Consider the following 5,243-nt stretch of genomic DNA (forward strand, 5'->3'; position numbering starts at 1 on the left):
ATATGGGAGCTGTTAAACTCCACTGGTGAGAATGCACAGACTGGCGCAGCCATTCTGGGGGGCAATCAAATGTGATAAATTTGCATATCTTACAATTTAGTAATTCTGCTCCTAGCTAGACATACTCAAGAAATTCTCACTCAAATAAAAGTTCAACCCAGTCTGTTGGGACAGTTGAGAGTTAGAGGCAATCTACACATCCATTTACTGGGGGAAGAGACAGTAAGATGCATTAGATGCATTCCATGGACAGTGACAACCAGAAGTAATGGACAATATGTATACACAGCAACAAGGGTAGGTCTTAAAAAACACAGTATCAAGAAAATAAGAAACAGAAAAAATAATTAACATCATGTTATTTATGCAAATGGAAAATATATTTCATATAAACAATATACATACTTCACAAGAATACATACGAGCTAAAGATATATATTAAATACATTAAAAGGACTGCCAATGAGGAGGGGGAAGGAAATAAGAATGAGAAATTTTTAAAAAGAAATAAACAACTAAAACAAGAAGCTAAGTCTTGTGCAGACTAAGTACGATAATGGCCCCAAAAATAAAGATTATGATTAAATCAATCCTTTGTACTTGAGGTCCCATGAACGTACAGGTGGAATATGAATTAAGCTCACTCTGTACTGATGACAAAGGCGATGAAGTGTACACTAAACCCAGGTGTGTAAAACAGATGTGCCTTAGCCTCCATGTGTCCAAATCTTAGTGCCTTACTGCTTATTCCATTTATTTGTCATTTAATCATAAGCTTTCTTAACTGCCAATTATATCTCACCAATTACACAAAAAAATTTAACAATTGGAAGTCAGAGAATATATTCCTCTATAAGGGTTACACAGAGAGAACTCATTTACGAATAGAAGTAACCAAAGACTGATAAGAGTTGCACAACAATTCCTGACGAATATTCTGAGAACCTATCAACTCAAGAAGGTCAGGAGTAGGCCTGCCAAATATGTCCTAAACCTTCTTCTGCCTGGTGTGCCCTTCCTCACTCCCTTAACCATCTGCTACCCTCCACACCTTCCCTACTTCCGCATCCCCACCTAGACCGCCTGACAAACTTCTATTCTTCCTCCAAACTCCAGCTAAAATGTCCTCTCATTTAGGAAGCCTGTCCTGTCCATCCCCCTTCCCCCAGACCTAATGCTTCCTTCCTCTGTTCTGAGTTTGTACCTTATACTTGTTTCTACTGTTCAATTTATTGCATATATCATAATTTGTTTAAATGTTGGTCTGATCTACTAAACTGGGAGTAAACTCCTTAGTTACAGAGATTGTACCTTTTTCTGAATCCCAAGTGCCCAAAACAATGCCAGGCTTATAGCAGACTCTCAAACGTTTACTAATACATCAATACCTGAAGCCAGAAAAGCATATCACCACATGTCAAAGTAATCTACGAAGCCTACCTCCAAGAATCTACTGACTGCATTTGTCAACTCTCAACTTTTTTTTATCCTAGGCTTATATACAAGGTAAACAAGTTACAAAATATTTACATTTTTAAAGATAAGCAACTGATAGAATTAATTACAGAAACAGAATTAACAGTTTAAACTAATATAGAATACCAAATACATGGGAGACTTGCTCTTTGGGAGAGTCATAAATGGAATTGAGCTCCAAGAATTTCCTTTCCTACAGCACTCTGTGACAAAATACTGAACAGATATGAAGGTTGTTCTAGTTTGCTAGCTGCCGGAATGCAACACACCAGAGACGGATTGGCTTTTAATAAAAGGGGATTTATTTTGTTGGTTCTTCAGAGGAAAGGCAGCTAACTTTCCACTGAGGTTCTTTCTTATGTGGAAGGCACAGGATGGTCTCTGCTGGTCTTCTCTCCAGGCCCCTGGGTTCCAACAACTTTCCCCGGGGTAATTTCTTTGTCCATCTCCAAGGGCCCGAGCTGAGCTGCAAGTGCTGAGACGAGGAATGCCAAGCTGCTAGCAGTGCTACGTTGCAATCTCCCATTTAAGCACCAGCCAATTAAGTCAGACGTCACTCATTGCAGCAGACACGCCTCCTAGCTGACTGCAGATGTAATTGGCAACAGATGAGGTTCACGCACCATTGGCTTATGTCCTCAGCAAAAAGACTAGGTATGCTCACCTGGCCAAGTTGACAACTGAATCTAACTAACACAAAGGTATTAGTCTACGCCTACCTAAAGGCAAGGATATAAGCTAGACAAGCTTTTAAGATCCAAAGATCCTTTTTCAACTCTTAGATTACTTTAATCATTAAGATGCATGGAAACCAGCATCATTTCAATGATATTAAGTACTATCTGACACATAAATGAACTTATTGGATTGGCTAGACAAGTCTCACTGTGGCAGGATGGGCAGAAAAATTCCAAATTTAATAATGCCTGTGGTATACCAAAGAGGTACACATGCCAATCCCCATGACTTGTGTACACATCACCTTACATGGTAAAAGAATACTTATAGATAAGATTAAACTAAGGATTTTGAGATGGGAAGATTATCCTGGATTATCTGAGTCAACCCAATGGAATCACCAGGGTACTCATGTAGTAGGCAGGAGAGTCAGAGTCAGAGATGTGACAACAGAAGCAGAAGTCAAAGAGAAAGAAATTTAAAGATACCATGAGTTGCTGTCTTTGAAAATGAAAGAAGCAGCCATGAGTCAAGGAATACAGGTAGTCTCCAAAGGCTGGAAAAGGTAAGAAAATAAATTCTTCACTAGAGCCTCCAGAAGGAACTAAGACCTGCCAATACCTTTATTTCAGACTTCTGACTTGCAGAATTGTGGTTTGTGTTGTGATGTTTTAAGCAACTAAGTTTGAAGTAACTTGTTACAGCAGGAACAGGAAACTAATACAATACCTAAAGAGTATCCCCTTAGCCCTTAACACATAGTAGCCAAAACTTACCTTCTAAGAGGGAATGATCTCCAACAGCTTCTGCAGCTAAAACAGACTTCCCACAGCCTGCCATTCCATATATGGTAACCCATCCCGGTTCACTATTCAGTTTGAAGAGCTTCTGCTGAACTGCACTCACCAGCTTCTTCCTGGTAACAAAAACTACTGGCCTCTGTGGTAGTCCACCTTCACACAGAACTGTCCTTACTGAAATCCAAAACAAAACAAACATAAATCAACAGAGCTTTGAAATGGTTATTCAAGTAATACCATAAAAACAAAAAGAACAACTGAGACTTCTGCTTCAGAGTTTCCAAGAACACTAAGAAAATGCGGCTAGCACATTAACTTCAACTTTCTGATTTCTCAGAACACCCAGAGCAAAAGTAAGCACATGTCCTTCAAAATAACTATGAACAATGAAAGTTTTCATATACTTTCATTGTATACGAAATAGGGTTTTCATATACACCCTATTTCTTCTTGATTCTCCAGTCTCTTCCTCATATTAGAGACTGAAGAGTATATAATGGGAACATTTCTGGAGTTCCTTTCAAAAACATAGACTCTAAAGAGTCTTATTATTTCTTATATATGAGCTCTGGAGAAGAACTTAAATAAAGGCCTATAAATTGTCCTATTATCTCAAACAATTAGGGTAAGTATGGCATACCCTCAGCAGCTCACTGGGCAAAAAGAAAATTTGAGGATTAACATGAATGCCAATAAAAGCATTGGAAAACAGCACTATAATTGCTTCACATATGTTTTCAGTGGCACACCACAGTCTCTCCAGCAGACTCCATCAACAATAAGACTAAACTGCAGTAACATAGTCATTGTGACAGAAGGTATCAAGGATACAAACCATATGAAGTTATTCCACCACTGAATCTTTGCCACAAGAAGAGACAACAGGAATGCCACTATGGAGAAGGGCAGCCAGATCTTTATATCCTTCAAGTTGTAGAGCATTGTAGAAAGATATGTAAGAATAATTATCTTTTTTAAGTATCATTTTAATTAGCATAGCTGCTCGTTGCTGTTGAGTGGGCTAAAAAAAAAATTAAGTAGTTTAGTATATAAAACAAGGAACAATTTTGCAACAGAAATTAATGGAGACAAGTACAGATTCTGAAATAAAGACTAAAAATATATAAGAACATACAGACCACGTCAGAGGACGTTACCTCATTTTTTACTTTTTCCTCTTCCAATACTGTTAAAACGCCATCACTAATCATGTGATGGGGTCCATGATGTAGGATGTCTTGATGTCCCTTTCCAGGGCTTCTCGATGCTGAAGCAAACGGTTTCAGGCTTTTGCGTCCATGCTCCCTCAAACTTTCCTCTCTCTTCTGAGCTGTCAATCATGAGCTACGAGCAAAACAGCAAAACATTCATCAGGACAGTAAAGAGATATGTAACCTCAGAGGTAAGAAATTTAAATTTTAAAAGTTTTAGAGGGTTTAAAAAAAAATTGTTTTAAAAGCTTGGACAAAACCCAAATGCTTTCAAAGGTGTGAGGATACTGGCTTTCTTGTACACTACCTGGGGACAGTAAAAAACAGATGCATTCTTTTTTGGAAGGCAGTATAAAAAGATATGATAAGCTCTCTTTTTAACTCAGAAGCACTAGCTCTAGAAATTTACCTCTAGGAGACATTCATACACATACATACATATATGTAAATGTATATATGCAGAAATATCTGCAAAAATAATTAACAGAGGATGTGTAGCTGAGAAAAAAATGAGAACAAACTAAATGTCCATCTTTTTAAATATGGACAAAAAATGTACAGTACATATATAAAATGGAATTTTATATAGCCATTTAAAATGACCCAATCTCTATGTACTGACATGGAAAGATGTTAATGACACATTGCTGAGTGAAAATACAGAAATAACATCCCATATATAACCCAAAATGTGTCTGTATCATATAAATATACAGGGAGAGTTTAGTAGTTTGCTCATTTAAATGTGTGGACTACTGCCAAGCAGCAAGATTTGAATTTTCTGGCTCATCTTCTTTGTATTTGTCCATATCGTCTTAACTGTTTTTCAATATACATTATCATTTTTACAATACAAATTTTCATTTTTTAATTAAAATTTTATAAAATAGTGATCATACTGAAGTCCTAATGTAGAAACTTCTCATTTTCTTTATCCAACATAAGACTGAATAGAGTATTGTAAGTATTGAGAATTAGTTCACACTCAAGGTGGGTATCAGTTCTAGGAATTTCATCAGTAAACACATTTCTCACATGCTCACTCCACTAACAGCTTCAACTGGGCCACTAAGAATGA

General features: G+C 37.1%; 1 pseudogene across 1 annotated transcript; it reads right to left on the bottom strand.

Moving 5' to 3' along the window:
- Nucleotides 1-358: 358 nt before the first annotated feature.
- Nucleotides 359-4,265, bottom strand: LOC143689095 (apoptotic protease-activating factor 1-like; annotated as a pseudogene). Its single transcript, XR_013178568.1, has 4 exons — nucleotides 4,112-4,265; nucleotides 3,790-3,975; nucleotides 2,931-3,128; nucleotides 359-2,062 (listed from the first exon to the last, which is right to left on the bottom strand). The product of XR_013178568.1 is annotated as an apoptotic protease-activating factor 1-like (transcript).
- Between the last annotated feature and the right edge of the window lie 978 nt (nucleotides 4,266-5,243).

Source organism: Tamandua tetradactyla, chromosome 6, assembly GCF_023851605.1.
Source record: "Tamandua tetradactyla isolate mTamTet1 chromosome 6, mTamTet1.pri, whole genome shotgun sequence".
NCBI lineage: Eukaryota > Metazoa > Chordata > Mammalia > Pilosa > Myrmecophagidae > Tamandua > Tamandua tetradactyla.